This window comes from Bos taurus, chromosome X, assembly GCF_002263795.3.
Source record: "Bos taurus isolate L1 Dominette 01449 registration number 42190680 breed Hereford chromosome X, ARS-UCD2.0, whole genome shotgun sequence".
NCBI lineage: Eukaryota > Metazoa > Chordata > Mammalia > Artiodactyla > Bovidae > Bos > Bos taurus.
Window position 1 is genome coordinate 125,831,646 of NC_037357.1, and position 19,547 is coordinate 125,851,192.

Here is a 19,547-nt window from a genome sequence, read left to right on the forward strand (position 1 = left end):
GTAATCCATATATCTGATAAAGAGCTTTCATTAAGAGTATATAAAGAGATATTACAAATCAATAATAAAAAGACAACCCAAGTAAAAATGAAGAAAAGCCTTCATGACAGTGTACAAGAGAAGATATACAAATGTCTAGTAAGCTCATGAAAAGATATTCAACATTATTTGTCAGAGAAATTAAAATTAAAGCCACAATGAGATACCATTTCATATCCACTGTAATGATACTGTCATACCAAGTGTTACTGAGGATACAAAGCAACTAGAACTGATACATTGCTGGTGGGAGTGTAAAATAGTACAACTATTTTGGAAGAATCTCTGCCAGTTTCTTATAAAACGAAACATACACTTAACCTATGACTAAGCATTTTCACTCCCAGATATTTACTCAAAAGAAATGAAAATGTAAATCCATAAAAAGCCTTGTACAAAAATATTCTTTGCAGCTTTATTCATAATAGCCCCAAACTGGAAACAGCTCAACTAAATAGATACACAAATTGTGGTAAATTCTTACAATGAATTACTGCTCAGCAGTAAAAAGGGATGAACTACTGATATATAAAACAACATGAGTAAATTTCAGAAATATTATGCTGAACGGAAGAGGCCAGGCATTTTTAAAGCATAATACTATATGGTTCAATTTATATGTACTCTTGAAGAGGCAAATCTAATCTATGGGACAGAAATCAGAATAATGGTTGACAAAGGGGGTGGAAGATTGACTGGAAAGGGATACTAAAATTTGGGGAGTGATGGTAATTACTATTTGTTACTTTGGTTGCACAAATGTATGTGTCAGAGTCACTGAACTCAACACTAAGATGTGTATGCAACTTAATTGTCTGTTAAATTATATCTCAATTTTAAAATTACCCCTGCTGCCACCCCCAAGAGCCATGTTGGGTACTACTGTAATGTCTTGTTATTTATTATTTTCATATGCAGTTATGCGTTTTAAACTTTCTTAGGTCCCTCAGCAGGTCCTGCACTATACTTGGGACTCTACATTTGTTGAACCAATGAGTAATAATCACAGTGTAAAAGGGAATTACAGGAAAATTAGAATACAACACATACATAATTCCACTGTTTCCATTTTCCTGTGAGTCAACACCACTGCAAATGCAGGTCCCTATCTCCTAACATGTAACAATAACCCAATATCTAAGACAGCTTGCTTTTATTTACAATAAAAGAGGAGGCAAGGAAATAAGAGAAAGCTTTTGTCTCCTATATTTTGAGGTAACACCACATAATTACTACTCTATTTCTTAACTCTAGTGCAATAGACCAAAAGACATCTGATGAATCACCTTTTCATTCATAAAACCCTGCTTATATCTTTTATCGCTTTTATCCTGCTAGAATAATAGCAGAGACACAGTGCTTGATGGGCCTGCATTATCAGACGCTATTGGAAAGGTCTAGATAAGAGTGCTGAACCACCTATTAGTATTCTGCATGCAAACCCTTCTCTATAACCCAGAGTCATCCGTATCCTGGCAACCCTCAAAATTTCATTCTCATTGAATTGCTAGATCTTTATCAAAATATAATTATAGCCTTAATTTGAAAGATAAATTTTGATTGCCAGTGCCATGCCCAAAGGAAGAAATAATCAGGTGGGAGAGTGCTCAGGCACAATTGTTAACCATATAATCAATGTCATGAATCACCCATCCCCTAAAAAAAATAACTTTGGGGAAGTTGTGAGGGGTAGGGCAAGGAGGGGAAAAAAATCACTGAGGCATCAGACTGACTTAGGACTCCGTCACTTCCTGTTTGCTCTTTTTCTCACATTTCTGCTTCAGCACTTGTCATCTCTGCCCAACTGGAAGAGTCTGGGGACGGCCCATGCTGTGTGGCCTGCTTCTGTGTGTGCGCACAGTGGCCCAATCCTCAGCAGGGGGTAACCTGGTCTCCAAGCCACCTATCTTGGGTCAGGTTTCCAGAGAGCAGGCTCTGGAGTCACATAGGCACTGGAGTGTGGGAAGCTTAGTAGGAAAAGCTCTTGGGGTGAGGGAGGGAACTGAGCAGGATCGGGCAGAGAGAAGCTTCTCTCTTCGCTTGTGGGAGGGGTCCTCGGCTAATCCCCGTCACAACGAAGGGCCAGCCAGCCCCCTGGGCGAGCTCTGGAGTTGGGGTGGCTGCACAGAACTGTCCTCAATGGAGGCAGTGTGGCCAGTCGCTGGTGTGCGCTGACCTGGGAAGGTAAGGGGTGTGACCTTGGGCGAGGCAGCTCTCTTCAAGGACAGTTCCCAAAGAGGGGCTGGGCTGTGAGCCGTCAGCCAGCCGTGCCCAGCGCTGGGGTATGAGTGCTTGAATCCTGAGGAGGAAGGGGCTGTGTGGGTGCAGCGAAGTAGCTGCTGCCCCTCCACTGGCTGGAGTGATGCAAGGGCCTGTGGAGGATGATCCGAAATGGAAGCCCAACACACTGAACCCATGAGCCCATTTCTGCGGGAGAGCAGCTGTCCTTCCTGAGGCAGCCAGGTGCTCCCAGTGTGCGTGCTCAGTCATCTCAGAATGCATGTCTAGCTGGGAAAGAGGAGGTGGACATCAGAGGGACTTTTGTGCCCTGATCCAACTGGTATGCTTCTTATTTGAGGGTGGGTACTGGTACTTTGTAAAAAATAATCGATACCTGTGCGATGCTGTCTGGGAAGGGCAAGAGAACAGAAGTCACATACTTCAGTCCCCTTTCCTTTTGGGCACTTACATCCGCAGCCTCAGTGCTTTCATGGTCATAAACGGGTCCTGACTTTGGGATGGAGAAAGACCCAGGCACGTGTAGCCATCTCTGTCCACTAGAGTACAAGGAATAGATATCTTTAACCTACATCTTAATGTACAGTCAGCTTCTCCTGAGACCTCTGGGAATGCTCAAGTTTGTAAATACAGAGCCTTCAGAGTTCACCACTGTGGTAGTCTGTCTCCGCCCCTCCAGGATTCATGGCCTTTTGGCAAAATAAGTCACAGGCCCAGCCTTGAGAAGGCTTGGAAGCCTCTGCCTTTGTGCTTTTGGGGACCCCAAGTCACTAGGTAAGAAGTCCATACCCTGCTGGCAAGGGCACTTGGACTGGCCCTGAGACTACACAGAGACAGAAGCAGAGCTGAGCCCTCAGAGCATATACCACCAGTAAGACTAGTGGAAGAACTGCCCTGGGAGCTTACCCGACCCTGCAGAATCTTGAACCAACAGATCGGCAGTTGTTTCTTAGGCCCGTGAGTTTTGGAGTGGATTCCTACAGAACAGTAGATAGACAACATAATCACAACTAGCAATTACCTCAAGAGTCAAATGGCTATGCTGGCCTTGCCCCTCCCCTCTCGAGTCAACTGCCTTTTCAGATTGGACTGAAGAGCCCTTCCTCATTTGATGGCCACTTCTCACAAGGAAGAAACATTTTTTATGACTTCATAGTAGATACTACCTATCCAGGGATGAGTAGACCGAAAATTTTAAAAGGAGGAAAAAAAAAAAAGCTTCACTGGACTGTCAGAGCCGGAGGTGAGGAACTGGGGCTGTCTCACTAGCTACATGGCTTAATCCTGTGTATCATTTTCATATGCTGGGGGCTCAAATTCATGCTTCAGTCCATTTACAAATGACTCCCTGTCATGGACCTCCAAGGTCACTCACTAAGAGAAGAAACTCAAAATATTACATCCTGAGTATCAGGGTCTGTGTTGACTGTACACATCACAGAAGGCCAGAACCTGGAGCCCACCAGAGCAGAGATGGAGTGTAGCCAGATGGTCCAGGATTGGATTCTGGAGCCACGTCACCTGGGATCAAATCCCAGATCTGTCACGTGTTACCTGTAAAACCCTGCACAAGTTACTTAACTTCTCTGTGCCACAGCATCCTTATCTATAAAGTTGGTATGATAATAATCCCTCCCTCACAGGGTTCTTATGAGGATTAAGTGAGTTCATCTATATACCGGGCATAGACCAGTGCCTGGCTCTTGTGAGACTAACTCTAACTGGTTCTACAGTAACAACTGGGGGGAAAAATCTCACATCGATTTTAGGTAATATGAATGGCTGTTTCTAGTGATTATACAATATGAAGGCTATCTAGGGGACTGTATATCAGCTTTCTGAAACTCTACCCTATGTAACTGTTTTCCTAAGAGGGCAGAGTGATCAGCACATGGCAGAAGGAACACAGAGCTAAGAGAAGGAGACCTAGGTTCTAACTGCAGCTCTGCCATAAACTAGCTGTATCACATTGGGCAAGTGATCTATAACATGGGGAATAATGACAATGACCAGATGGTCCCTCCAGAAGTCTGTTATGTCTCAACACCTTTACAAATCCTGTGAAACAGGAAAGGGCAAGGTGGAATTACCACCATTTAAAGAGAGAGATATGTATTTGGCTACACGACCTGCCCAGAGCCAAAGCCAAATCCAATCCCGCTGCTGCTGCTGCTGCTAAGTCGCTTCAGTTGTATTCCAACTCTGTGCAGCTCCATAGATGGCAGCCCACCAGGCTCCCCCATCCCTGGGATTCTCCAGGCAAGAACACTGGAGTGGGTTGCCATTTCCTTCTCCAATGCATGAAAGTGAAAAGTGAAAGTGAAGTCTCTCAGTCGTGTCCGACTCTTAGCGATCCTATGGACTGCAGCCTACCAGGCTCCTCCGTCCATGGGATTTTCCAGGCAAGAGTATTGGAGTGGGTTGCCATTGCCTTCTCTGATCTAAAGGAGACCAAAACAGGGGCATCTTCCAGGCACAGACTACATTTCCCAGCCTCCCTTGCAGTTTGCTGTGGTCATGTGATTGACTTCTAGCCAGTGGAATGTGGATGGGGATGAGATGTGCTACTTCCAATCCCCAGTGCTCTTTCCCCTTCTGTTGGCTAGATGCAAAGAAACTCAGGAGGGACTCTGAGGCCTTAGGGGATAGCAGAGCTGCAAGAGGGCATGAGACCAGGTTCCTTGTCATCACAAGCTAAAAGTTGATTACACTTTTTATGATAAAGAAAAAAACTGCATTGTGTTAAAATCCTGAGATCTGGGACTTATTTGTTATGGTATTCCTTAACCAATGCACTCAGTGTGAGTCTCCAGTTAACTGCTGATCCAGGTTCTGAACTTCAAGAGGAAGCAGCACCTTTCTGTTTTGGTATAACAGATCATTGACATCTTATTTGCTACAGGCAAAGCCAAGTCAGTGAGTCTTTAGGAAAGACTTCTGCATCCCAGCTCATGATCTTCCCATCTGCTCTTCTAAGGGGACCAAAGAGTTAGCTACTGTTGCACTGGGCCTTTGGGCTAAATGGAATCATCAGTAATCTTGCATCTTCTGTAGGGAACATCAAGGTGAGGGACATTTCTAAGATGAACCAGCAAATATTCTGAGGCCTCTGCTGCTGCTGCTAAGTTGCTTCAGTCATGTCCGACTCTGTGTGACCCCATATAGGCCTCTACTAGAAGACTAATCAGGAATGATTAGAGGATTTATCAGAGGTATTTGGTTTCCTAATCTCTTCCTTCCCCCAATCAAATGCTATCTTAATATGGTCCTGATCTCCTCTGTCCATGGGATTCTACAGGCAAGAATTCTGGAGTGGGTTGCCATGACTTCCTCCAGGTGATTTTCCCGACCCAGGGATCGAACCCAGGTTTCCCACATTGCAGGCAGATTCTTTTCCATCTGAGCCACCAGGGAAGTCCAAGGAAAATAAATGTATAATTTAAAAATCAAAGTGCACTTTGAAAAGGAAGAGAGACTCACCCAGTAGGTTCTATCTTGAATAGGGAACTGATGGTGGGAATGTGCACCTTCCCTCCTAAATTCCCATACACTCTAGTTTATTTCTTTCAGTGTTAAAAGTTTAAGCATTTACATTTTTTCAGCAGTTACCAACGCATTTTTGCCAAAATGAAAGAAAAAAATCCTATGATTCAATCAGATCAAGAACAGATGGAGTCTCTCTTTTTTCTTCATGCTGGACTTTGCTATCTTTGCCACTAAAGGAAAGGCAAACATGGGGAAAATGAAGGTTTATGGAAATAAATAACAGGAGAGCCCTGGCAGGCTCAAGGGAACCAGGAATCCAGGAGGAGACCGCAGCTTCCTGCCATCCACTAGCATCACTGAAGTCCTCAGTCCCTTCCTGTCTCCTCCCTTCCATGTGGTACCTTCCCCATTAGCTGAGGCTGCCCCTCTCAGACAGACCAGGTTCCCTGCAGTTACCAAGAAGAGGTTCCTCACTCAACTGTCCAGAGATTTACATCTGGACAAGATAGAGTGGCACCCCAGCTACCATCTGCACCCAGGGAGCTGGCATGATTTAAGTACCACCTGAACCCTTTGGTCCCTCTATATTCCCGGACAAATGCCTCTGGGGGGGTGTGGCCTGCTAGCCCCTGAAGCACAGAGGAGGAAGCCCCACATGGATGGCTAAGCAGAACTCCCAGAGAATGTAAAGCTGCAGAATACCACGGCTGGGGGCTGCGGAGGGGTCCCTGTCTGGGATCCCATCCCCCAATCTTGCAGCCCAGTAGCTCTGGCCCTCACAGAGGGGTGGACAGGCAGCTGCTGTCTCACCCAGACCAGCGCCCTAGCATCCCCACCCTGTCCGGAGACTGGAGGCAGCACTGCCTCTGAAGGCTGTGTGGACCTGGCCTCAGGCTTCCTGGGGGCCCAGCGGGGCTCACTCTCACATATCCGGGAAGGGAGACCCCATCCTTGTGATGGTGGGGTCCGGCTAAGCTGCATCTCCAGCCGCGCAAGGCTATTTTTAGATGCTGTTATCTTTGCCTTGCTCACAAGCAGCTGTGAAAAACAAACTGGGGACCAGGAGGCACGAAACTGGAAAATAAAAACCTCATAAAACAAGAGCTCCCAAAGTCAGGAGCTGAGCACACGGTGGCCACAACGCCGGGCACCATCATGGCGGGCTTGCTTAACCTTCCCCTGAGGGGGTACCGGGGGTGGGGGTGGGGGGCTTCGCTCTTCTACTGTCCACCCATCCCTGGCCTGGCAGGCCCTGGGCAAATCCTGCTTTGGCCCGCTGGCCGGCGGGACTAGTCAATCAGAAGCCGGACTCACACGCCCCCAGACAGTGACCCAGGTGGACAGGTGTACCAAGGGAGCTGGCTTGATGGGGTTAACACTGCCACAAAAGCAAAAGCTGCAGCTCGGTCGCCTCCCTCGTCCAGCTCATCCTAACAGTCCACTTGCCTTACAGCATCACAGCCAGCTCTGTGACAGGGAGACCCCTGCACAGGCAAAATGTCTCCCAACACCCAGCGACAGGGCAGAAAAACAGGAAGAGGCACCAAGAGGTGCCCCCAACTTCTCCCCAGCCCCTAGAGCTTCCAGAAGGCCGAGTCTCGGGGTGCCCTCCCACTTCCAGTGCCTTCGAGTCCCTGTCGCCACCAGCCCCTGCAGTCCCTGCACCCAAGCTAGAAGAGGCCTGGGCAGCCGCGTGGAAGAGTGCTGCCCCGCCCCAAAACCCAGGATGGGGGTGGGGAGGAGGCGGCAAACTTCAAAGCTGCAGCTGCAATATGCTTAAAAAAAAAAAAAAAAGGCCACTTCCCCCAAAACCAGAGTGGCTCCCCTCATCCCTCAGAGCTTTGCGCGGTCCACCTTGACCACCGGCTCCCCCTCACTCTGCTCTGCCAAGGGGACCTGGCTCTTGGACCTTGGCTGGGGGTATTTCCTCTCATGCTAGCGTGCGGCGGGGCTGCGGCTCCTGCTTCCTCCACTCCCCAAGTTTACCCACCACCCAGAGGTGTGAAAAATTAGTTAAAAATGATGTCACCTGCCCCTCCCCCCTCCCCCACACGCCGGTCCCATCTCACACACACCGGAACATCCCGGGGGGTTGCGGTGGGGCTCCGGGCCGAGGCTGGCCTCCCCGGGCGCCCGCTCAGGCTCGGGCTCGGCCCTGGGAAGCCCGCCCGCGCTTCGTTCCCCTGGTGCAGAGATCCTACCGCCCGTGCGCCCTGGGCGCGCCGCCGGGCCCCGCGCCGGCTCCCCGGGAATGCGGCCGTCAGGTGAGGTAGGCATGCGTGCCGGCTCCGCAGCGAAGCAGCAGCTGGCTGAGGCGCTGGGCTCGCGATCTGCCTCTTCTCCCTCTCCCTGCAAAGGAGAGGCCTCTCGGGGGGCTTTCCAGCACCTTGTTGCGTTAGGACCGCATTCCCCCTTCCTTCTCCCTTTTATCTTAGTTTCTGCTTCAGATGCAAAAAGGGAGATCGCCGGAGTCCATGCTCAGCTCCAGCCAAACTCGGTCCACAGGCTGAGAGAGAATTATGAATGGATGCTGCCTTCTGATGAGGAAGTCGACTGGGGAGGTCTCTGCGCACGGCGCGCTCCATCAAAGCCGGGGCATTGGCCCCTCCACTGCTTCAATGCTGCAGGCAGAGACACCTAATTGACCACTGGGAAATCAGGTGCCAGGAGACCTGGGCGGGACGTAGCCCCAGGGCCACGCTGGGATCGAGCGCCTTGCCGGTGTAGACAGCTTCGATTTACAGCCCAGTGAATGGAGGGGACTGCGGCAGCCAAACCTCCCGGGCAGCAGGCACAGTTGCACCAACGCTCTGCAGACAGCCGCCCGACTCTGTGAACATCTCCTGGCTCCACTGGGCTAAAGGGAACCTGCTAAAAATAATCCGTCCCCTGCTGCCAGCCGCAGTGAGCTGCAGGACTCAGACCCCAGCCCCAAACTCGGTGGCGCACCGGAGCTGGCCACAAAGCGGGCCCTGCGCGCTTAGACGAGCCGGGAGCTGCAGAGGATCCTGGATCTGGATTTCTGGTACCTGTGCGTTTCTTTCTCCGGTAGCACGACCGCTGGCGCTGCGCGTTACCCATGCCCAGAGAGGCGGCGGGCTCGGCTCATCACCAACAGGCTGGACCGACCACGGCTGCTCAGCACCACACCCCCGTGGTTCCCTTCTCACCTCCCCGCTCCCTGGTCTCAAGCCAACAGCAGAGGAATCAGAGACGCCGACCGTGCCAACTCCTCCAGCCGGGGCAAGAGGGAGGCTGGAGACTGGCGCGGAGCATGTGCCCGCGTGCGTAACAGGATTAGAGCGGCCGAATATTGTAACATTGCCTCCCCTCCCCCCTTTCATTGGCGAAACCTCGCAGCCTGGACACAACTCAGCCTGCCCAGGCTCCAAAACACTGCAAAGACAATGCCTTCCCGGCGACGGGCTCATCTCCAGGGATGGGTGATTTACTAAACCAACTCTGAGAAGAAACCAGGGCTAAAAACCACGGCACTGTGTGCCCATGCCTTAGGCTGGCAGGTTCTATATATAACCACCACATCCAGAAGACAGAAAGCCATTTAGGGCCACTAAAAACACAACACTTATGGGATATATCCCTAATATATAACCAGGGGAAAAGCAGTGAATGAAATTATCCAAAATATGCCTTGTGGGAGGCAGTTTCTGGTACTTTGTCTTGAAGCCTTGGAAACCCATTTAGGGAAAACTTGTCCCTGTTTTGACCAGGCTACCTGTTTTCAAATAGGGAGACCGAGGTCCTGGGCAGATTTGCTCACAAGAGCAGTCCTGTGTCCATGAGGCCCCTGACCCCTCCATAATTCACAAATTGTGGTGAAACACTCGACTTGCCAAGGTCACAAGAAATCACAGGGTTGCCACAAGCCCTGGTAGAGAGTATTTCCTAATTGGCATTACTATGAATTACAATTGTGATCACACAAAAGATCACGTGGAAGCCAAGTTAGTCCAGGCTGGCTGCTCTCCTCTGACCCCACTCACACCAACCTCTTCCAAGGGCTGCCAGCCTGCAGCACAGGCTGGAGTCCCCTCCGGAAGACAGAGCGAGGCGAGGTCAGGAAGGATGAGGTGGGAGGAGGTGGTGCAGTCACTCCAAGTGAGGCTGAGAAGAGTCGTGAGCCCCAAAGTTCAAGGGGTAGATTGACAAAGGAAAAGATCCCACCAGGGAGATGAGACAGAGAAGCAGCAGACCAGGAAAGGAGGGATGGCCTCTCCTGGACACCAGGGGACCACAGGGTTTCACGAAGGTGGAATGATGGAGAATGCCAGACATCCCTGAGGAGTCAGTGGGAGCAGAGCCCACCACTCCCTTGGCTTTGGGGGAGCCTGGTTGAGTGGCCACAGCGGGTGTGGAACTGCTGCTGAAAAAAGAAAAAAAAGGAGTCTTTCCCTTAGACTTGCTTGTCAAAGGACCAGAGGCACCCGGGAGCTTGTTTAAAGCACACTGAGAGCTCTGGGACAGACTCCACCAGGCCACGGGAAGCCCTACCATGTGCGGACTCAAACCTCTCGGGCTTTGAAATGATAATTTATGTTCCAGTGAGCAAAATGGCCACCCTCTACAGCAATCCCTGGCAAGATCAGAGGGAACTGGTGGCCAAGTCACTAATCGCACATCCCAAGGAGATGGACTGTCTTGCTCCAGCTTTTCAGGGCTGCTCTACCAAAGGAGAGCCTCAGCAGTGAGGCCCGCAGAGCTCCGTAAAGTGATGAAAATGGCCATCCACCCTTTGCATTCATCTTTATAGCAATGAGGTTGTTGTTAACAGTGACAATGAAAATAATGATATAACTAGCTCACTTACATTTGGATAGGGTTTTGGCAAGTCCTGTGGGAGAGAGAGAGAGAGCGCGCACAAGAGAGCAAGCAAACAAACAAACCCTGGACTTTGGTCCCAGAAAGACCTAGGTTGGAATCTGAGCTTTTCCACTCTTAGCAGTATGGCCTTTGGAAAATCATTTGACTTTTCTAAACCTTGGTTTCCTTGAAAAAGGCAAACAGGATGCCTAATTTATAGGGTTGTTAGGAAGAGGAAATAAAATAATAGATACAAAGCACCTTGGTGGTGCCTGGCACATAATAAACCCCAATGAAGATAGCTCCTTCCTGAGTCTTAGGTCTTCCCGAACATGCTCAGACTGTAGTTCTTCTGAGTCCCCACCCTGTTTCTGGTGGTTAGGGTACCTGATGCTTCCTATGGCTCACAGGTTCAAACAGAAGTACTTATTGAACATCCTGGATGCCAGGTACTCTTCTGGGTACTAGAGTGGACAGAGCGGACTCCACCCTCTTGGAGCTAGCATTCTAAGGGCAGAGTTTACATCCCAGCCCATGTGGGTGTCCTGCTTTTTTTTTTTTTTCTGGAAGCCAAAGGTACCAGGTCTCAGGAAGAAAACAATGGCAAATGTGTTGTCCCTTTAGGACAGTGATGATCTACAGTAGGGATCAGCAAACTTGTTCCGTCAAGGGTCAGATAATATTTTAGGCTTCGAAAGCCACGAGGTCTCTATTGCCGTGACTCCACTCTGCTGTTATAGCTCAAAAGGCATAAATGAATGGAGGGGGCTGAGTTCCAATAAAACTTTATGCACAAAACACACAGGGGGTGGGATTTGGCCTGAGAGCCACAGTTTGCCAGCCTCTGAATCTATGACATGACTCAGGACAGGACTGTTCCCTTTAACTGGTATTCCCAGGAAATGTAGGAATGGTATTCCCAGGAAAAGTCCATTCATTCAATTATCGGTGATCATCCATTCAATTCAAGTTGATCCGACCAAAAGCGGTTCACTGAAGCCCCTCATTGTTTTGGAGTACATTTTGTATTTTCCCTGGAAGAAACTAGCTAGTTAGTTATTCAACTGACTGTCCCTGTCTTGCTCCTCCAACCAGCCTCCCTGGCCATGAGGTGCAGCCATGTAACTCAGTGTTGCCAGTGGGAGGTGGGAAAGGCCTGTGTGTCCCAGGCCAGGCTCAGAAAAGCTCCTGACCATTCCAACACATATTAAGAGACCCTGGGGTAAAGAAACCCCAAAGTGGAAAGAGCCTGGGGACGCAAGTGACTGCATGCCAACCTGCATTAGACTGCAGTGTCAGAATGAAGCCACTGAAATGTTGGGGGTTGGTTACCAGAATTAGCCTACCTTGAACAAGTCACTCTCCTATCTCTTTAATCAGATGATACAAAACACAATTTAATGCTCTGCTGATTACTTAGGGTCTTTATTAGGAAGGCTTATTATCAGTCTCTATGGCAACACATTTCAAAGACTCCTTTTTGGATTTCCAAGCTCTTTCCCTGATGGTTGTTAGTTCCCCACTGTCACTCCTCTCTTACCTGCTTCTAGCTCCCTCCCTGTACTTTGAAGCCACATTGGGCTGAGGGAAACAGACATCATGGCTGGGTAACAGCTGCCCACTAAGGAAGAGTTACTAGTGGCCTGAGCAAGAATCTAAGTGGCAAGGTGCGTGGGCTTGCTGACAACTATTTGGAGCCCGGGGAAGTGCCTTCCACTTACTTTCAGGCTTACTGCTGTGTTCCAGAGATAAAGTTACTGGAAGCTCAGCATCTCTGGAAAGAGTGGGCCCTTTCGGTATTATCTAGCCTCCAGATTTTCAAAGCTTTAATGCTTCTACTCATCATCTCAGAGGAATCTAAAAGAAAGGTTCTAATTCTGTCCCCTGACATTCATGGTCTATTCAGCTTTCAAAATACTGTTACTTCCTGATTTTCTATACATAGATCATATCCAATATATGCCCCAAGTCTGTTCTAAACTTGCCTTTCCTGCTTAATTATTTTGTTGTTATCTTATAGGAGCTGAAAAAATTGATTGGAAAAAGCTAAAAAACTTTAGTCCTGTTCCAGAAGTGATATGTTATCTTTATATCTTGGAGCAGTTTACCAAGAAAACCCAGCTATGCTTTAGACCTGGGCTTCTCTGGTGGCTCAGATGGTAAAGAATCCACCTGCAATGCAGGAGACCTGGGTTGGATCCCTGGGTTGGGAAGATCCCCTGGAGAAGGGCAGGGCAACACAGTGCAGTATTCTTTGCCTGGAGAATCCCATGGACAGAGAAGCCTGGTGGGCTACAGTCCATGGGGTCCCAAGGAATTGGACATGACTGAGTGACTAACACTTGCATTATTCGATGGGTGGGGGCAGTCCTTCCCCAGCATAAGGTTGGGCAGCAGGAGACATATTTGGTGTAGGGAGGAAGCAAATCAAGGAGAGATGTGGGGAGAGGCCTACAGACTCCACAAACCCTGACAGTCTGCATTCATTTTTTAATTGAAAGAAGCAAGATGACTCAATGTAAGTGATCCTCTTGGTCTGTTTCTTCAGCTATACAACAAGGACAGTGGAGATGACCTGAGAGGTTTTCTCTTGGTCTCTCATTCTGGAAATTTATTGTTTTATGAAACCTGGAACAAAAACCACCTTCTGAAATGATTCCTCATCTTCACTTCTTATTTCTTCTTGCCATTTCTGCTTATCTTTAGAACCGACCACTCTACACGTAACTTCAGCATCTGCAAGGGCAATAATATGACCTGGGGTGGGGGAACTTCCGAGTGGTCCAGCGCTTAAGAATCTGTCTTGCAGTGCAGGGGGCATGGGTTTGATCCCTGGTTGGGGAACTAAGATCCCACGTGCTGTGGAGCAACTAAGCCCACACAATGCAACTGCTGAGCCCGAGCTTGCAAGTCACAACTGGAGTCTCCATGCCACAACTAAGACCAAGGCAGCCAAATACATAAATAAATCTTTGTAAATAATAATAGTAACAGTATGAACTATGATCTGCCCAGTCTGGGAAACCCTTTTGCCCCAGACTGACCTTGTTGGTGACCTCAGGAATTCCAATTCTAATTTCACTCTCCAGCATACACACCCTCCCCAGATGTTTCCCTAAGGTGGCCTCCCTCCTTTCCTCTCTTGGGCTCCAATGACAAAAACCCAGTTTGGCCTCCAATGTTTATATTTCCCTGAAGCAAGCCTGGCATCACGTGGGTGTGGCAGAGTCTCACTCCTCCTGGCTCCTTGTAACGTCACATCACAGCTGCCAGCCCACCGCTGCTCACAGATCTCATGACTTCCACAAGACACCACTGCTCTAAAATGGCTTGCTTGTTCCTAAGGAACTATGTGTTTATTCATATACATTTTATATCATAGCAAATGTGAATTAATTTCAGGGCCCAGCTACCCAAGCTAGTGTCTGTATGGCTGCCTGTATACAATTTCTCCTCAAAATTCTCAAAACCATCTGGCACAAACTACTGTATTGTGACCTGTTAAAATAAGTAACAGCTGTGATAATCCCTCTCGATTTATGGCAAGCTATAAAGCTTTGCATATCCTGGCAATGCACATAAAATAATAAATAAAACCATTATCATTCTGTGCTGTCTTGGTGGGAATTATGATGATTTAGCCAAAATGGAGCCCCATGGAATGCATCTGAGAAGCAGAGGTCTGGCCCCATCTGCCCCCCTTCCCCAGCCGCCAAAGCCCCAGCTCACCACTTAGAGCCCCTAGATGTGTTTGCAAACCTTCCCCACTGTAAATATGTCCTTTCTGAGAGAACTCCATTCCCATACACTGCTGCCCACTTTTTATTACTTCAAAGCCTTCTTTTCTGGTGGTGAGTTTCCAGAATTCCTCAGGATATCCAGACCATAAAGAAAACCAAGCTATGCACAGTTCAAGAGTGTGACATAATGTACATCACCAAAACTAAGAATTGTCTTGGAATTGTTAGCTGTATGCTTATAATTGCAAATACTTCCAAGATCCCAGGTTGAAAAATACTATATCAAAGTCATTTCTCTAAAATATGCAGGTTGTAGAAAAGAAAAACTTGGTACCTGGCAGGAAAAGGAACTTGGCAGCTGTGATTCTAAGTAGAAGCCACTATGCCCACTGCATGTGAATTTCAAAAAAAGAAAAAAGGAAGGGAACAGGGCTTCCCAGGTGGCGCTAGTGGTAAACAACCCACCGGCAATGCAGGAGTGGCAGGATACCCGGGTTCCATCCCTGGGTCGGGAAGATCCCCTGGAGGAGGGCATGGCAACCCACTCCAGTATTCTTGCCTGGAGAATCCCACAAACAGAGGAGCCTGACAGTCTACAGTCAGACACGACTTGCAAAAGACTCAGACACGACTGAGCACACAGACACACAAAGAAGACCCAGTGCAGCCAATAACTAACTAAATAAAATTATTATTTCTTTAAATGAGGGGGACGGGGAAGGAAGCTAGCATGAAATGGCTCTTTACTATGTATGGCTGTTATACATAATCTCATTTAATCCTCACAACAACCTCAGGTATCACTATGCTTGTTTTATGGCTGAGGAAATTGATGCTTAAAGAGGTGAAGTAACTTGCCTAAGGCCATCCAGCTAAAAGTTGAGATGAAGTTTGAACTCAGATCTGTCTTTTTCCAAGGTTTGTGCTCTTTCCACCTCACCACATTGCCTTCTGGACAGCTGTTCACAGCCTTTTAACAAGATGACTCACATGACAGATAGTATTTACATGGATCATTCATTGTCATGGCCATGGACAATTCCTACCCCTTATCTCCCACTTACAAAGTCTATTTGAGTGCAAGTGAGAGTTACCTTATCAGTGGAAGAACGCCAAATTCATATATATATATATATATATATATATATATATATATATATATCAGTACATATTAAATTACAAGTAAAGGAGCTTGGTTATTGTATAGATTTCAAAAAAGAGCTGTAGTACTTTTCAGCTTTGCCCGTTGACAGGTAGAATCTATTTTTCCACCCTGAATCTGAGCAAGTCCTTGTGACTTCATTTGGCCAACAGAATGTAGTAGAAGTGACAGTGAACTTGTTCTGAGCCTGGGGCTCCAGATGGGTTCCAGCTTCTACACCTCTGCTGATCATGGTGCCTACCCAGGCTTATAGCCACGGGGCAGGGCTAGGCTAGGCTGGGCTAGGCTGTTGGCTGATGACACACATGGGGTCCACTTGTCCCCCTCATTCTGACCCCGAGCCCGCTAACCACCAATGTGTGAATGAGGCCACCCTAGATCATCCGGCAGGGCCTGACCAGAAGAACCACCCACTGATTTTTAAGCCACTAAATACTAGGGGGGTTTGTTACACAGAAAAGGCCAACTGAGGAAGTTCTGTCCATTTCTAGCCACTTGTCAAAACAGATACTAAGTGTTGAGACCTGGTTTAAATGCAGATATCAATCAACTAAAACCTTCCTAAAAACAAAATGAATTCTTTTTGAAGGCTCCACACATTGCCATAGCTTAAAGTCTTCACATCATCTCATTTATGCCCTGTGAAAGTGCCAAGCCAGAAAGGCTTCCTATGACTAGCCTTCAGCCATGGAGATCCACCTTCCCTCCTCAACCCTGGGATTGTCAGCCTGATGCTGGGTCGTGTGGTTTGGGGGAGAGCATCTCCAAGGGGAGTGGCCCAGAGTCACCCCCAGGAGATGGTCAGTGCATAGGAGGAAGAGAAGGAGAGATGGTGTGTTCGACCCCAGAACCCACTCAAGGAAACAGAGAAGAAAGCCCAAGAAAAAGAACCAGTTTTGTAATATTCAACAACAACAGTCACGGTTGTCTTAAGAAGATGCAGCAGCCAAAGACACAGGTGGGCAGGGGAGAAGAGATGCACACCCTCCCCTTCCCACACACTTGGGGAACTTACAGATGGAGACTCTCAAAAGGAAGAAAGGAACAATTACAAACTAAATTAGGGCCGCACTCAACAGTCTGAGACAGGAAGAAACAATGGTTACAACTAAATACCTCAACAGAAGTGCTCAACCTTGGCTGCACTACCGCAGTTTCAACATGGTGAAATCAACCCCTGCACTCTTAATTGCTACATTAATTACTAACTTTATTTAATAGGAAAAATGCTCAGCATTCAGAGTTCCCAGCAGCTTCATCAAAAGCCATTTCTTTTGCAGAAAGTGCTGGCGAGTAACATATGAGTTGATTGTTTCACTGTCTTTGCATGAGATGCTTGGGCTTTTTTCTTTTCTTTCATAATTTTCTTAGTAAATCTGGGAACCTTTGAACTTAGGGTAATTTCTCTTTTCTTTCTCTTGGTGCCCTCTAGTTATAATTACAGAGGGAGTATTTACATCTATACATCTATGGTTTCTTCATTTGGTATTTACAGTGCTGAGTGAATGAATTAATTTAGTTCATTTTACTTCTTGGGAAAAAGTGTATATGATGAAAAGGGGTTCTCTTCAGTTGACTCTGGCAAGGCTTTGCAAGGAGCAAATAAAGGAAAGGGAGAAAGAAAGAAACCTTCTTTGTAGCCCTGTGAACATATGTTGGTCTGTACCCTCAGCGATTTTCTACATTTGTGGTTCAACACATACTAATTATGTTCCAGAAAGGGGGATGTTTTGCTGAGAAACTTTAGGAATTAAAAAAAAAAAAACCCTCTCTACACCAGTGGTGGCAGCTTACCCCAGTTCAAGCCCTGACCCTGCTTCCCAATCACTTTGCCCAGTGTGAGAATGGGGATTCCAGCTCTAGGCTGGGACCTCTGTGCGGTGCCTTCAGGGTGGAATCAGAACTGCAACTTCCAGATCAGAGGAGACAGAAAAATACCATCATGTGCCAAACTGGGAGGGAAGATTTTGTCATTTAAGGATGGGGTGATGTCAAACAATAGAGAAATGACTGGGTGGGCTTCATAAGATATACCAGACGCAATGCTAGAGAAGCCAGGTAGGCTGTGACCTGGAGGAGGATCTAGGCATGGTTTGGCCTGCTCTTGAAGGGTGTTCCATTTCTGTGAAGAGTAATTCACTTCTAAAGAAGGAAGGGGGACTTCCCTGGGCATCCAGTGGTTAAGACTTCGCCTTCCAATGCAGGGGGTGTGGGTTCAGTCCTTGGTTGGGAAGCTAAGATCCCACAGGCCTGGAGGTCAAAAAATCAAAATGTAGAATAGAAGCAACACTGTAACAAATTCAATAAAGACTTTAAAAAAATAAAACTTACAAAAAGAAGGAAGGGTACCAGTGGGAAGTTTCTGAAGAATAATTTCATAATAAATGGATGATGTGTTGAAAGTTGCTTTGCACAGGAGAGTTCCTTTACTCAAATATTTCTTAAGAAACTTAAGTTTAGTTGAGACTCTCTTTTAAAGGAGAGATGATAGATGGCTCAGGTGTTCATTTGTCTGAACCGGAGAAAGACAAGAGTTTTAGGATCACAAATGTCAGTAGGATTTGTGAGAATGAATTTTTCTCGCTTCCTGAGACATTCATTACACATCCAAGGTAGCCTGATGCTGCTGCTGATAGAACCAGAGAGACTCGAGGGAAGGACCAATCTGAGGTCATCCCTGACCGCTCCAGTGATTCTGGGATGTCACTCTGTGGCTCTGGCTTCAAGCCTCCTTACCCCACTTCCTCAGGCTGTGGGCAGTAAGGCCTATAAACAGAAACTGCAGAATGGAGGGGCTTGACCCTTGAATATAGCTAGTCTCCAGCATCAGAGTGTTCCAGAGTTCATGTGTAAGTTTTTTTTTTTTTTTTTTTTTAAATTCAGGACCAAATTTCCCACAGAAAAGAAGTGACAGATGACATTTAGAGTTCCAAGTCTGCCCATCAAGGCTTCTTTCTTCCACAGTATTGCTGGGGAAATATGCATTTGCCATGAACCAGAGCGGAAAACAATACTGGTATCATGGTAGTGACTAAATGTTAACATAACTGCAGAAGATGGTTTTAAAAATTAATCTTAGGGACTTCCTTGGTGGTCCAGTGGTAGGATACCATGCTCCCAATGCATGGGGCCTGGGTTCAATCCCCAGTCAGGGAACTAGATCCCACATGCTGTGACTAAGACCCAGCACAGCCATGTAAATTAACCTTAAAAAATAAAATAATAAAAATTAATCTTAAATGCCAGTGCCCAGTGAAATGCAAACGTAACTAGAGAAAGAGAAGTGGGCTGATGGAGACCTTGGGGTCAAAGAGATGACCCCATCTCTTTGAGGTTTAATAACACTGGTTCTTTATTATGTTTAATATCACGAGAAAGATTCACTCATTCAAAAAAATTGTTTTGAGTATCTAAAATCTTAAAAATATTACAGCCGAGATGAAAGACTTAGTCCCTACTCTGAAGGAGCGCATAGAATGGCCAACTAGAAAGACACTGTACTATACATGGTTTTCAGAGGGACTTCCACATACTCTCAACATATACTGTGTTGTGCCTGGGGGTTCAGGACGCCACAGGACAAAGGTGGGGGATCTTCATGGACCATAGTTTTACTCAATAATTATTTGGGGGGAGATTATTTTATATGAAATACTGTAGGGAATAGTGCAGATTTTATAGAAACGGTCCAAACTTTATAGATGCATATAATTACAAAGAAATCTCAAGATCTCTGGAAGGCAGCTTTGGGCCATCTCCACCTCCACCCTGTGGCTCAGATCCCCTCAGGGGCATTAGTTCATCCTCTGCCCTTGGAAAAGTGAAAGTGAAAGTCGCTTTGTCATGGCCAACTCTTTGCGACCCCATGGACTGTCCATGGGATTCTCCAGGCAAGAATACTGGAGTGGGTTGCCATGCCCTCCTCTAGGGGATCTTCCCAACCCAGGGATCGAACCCAGGTCTCCCACATTGCGGGCAGATTCTTTACCAGCTGAGCCACAAGGGAAGCCCAAGAATACTGGAGTGGGTAGCCTATCCCTTCTCCAGCTGCCCTTGGAAGC

At 47.3% G+C, this 19,547-nt stretch overlaps 1 protein-coding gene and 1 non-coding gene across 3 annotated transcripts in view; one reads left to right on the forward strand and one right to left on the reverse strand.

The window, feature by feature from the left end:
• NHS (NHS actin remodeling regulator) overlaps positions 1-19,547 on the reverse strand; it is a 345,329-nt gene that overhangs the window by 81,454 nt on the left and 244,328 nt on the right. The window lies entirely within an intron of this gene.
• Positions 18,571-18,642, forward strand: TRNAW-CCA (transfer RNA tryptophan (anticodon CCA)). Its single transcript has one exon. It is a non-coding gene; the product is annotated as a tRNA-Trp (tRNA).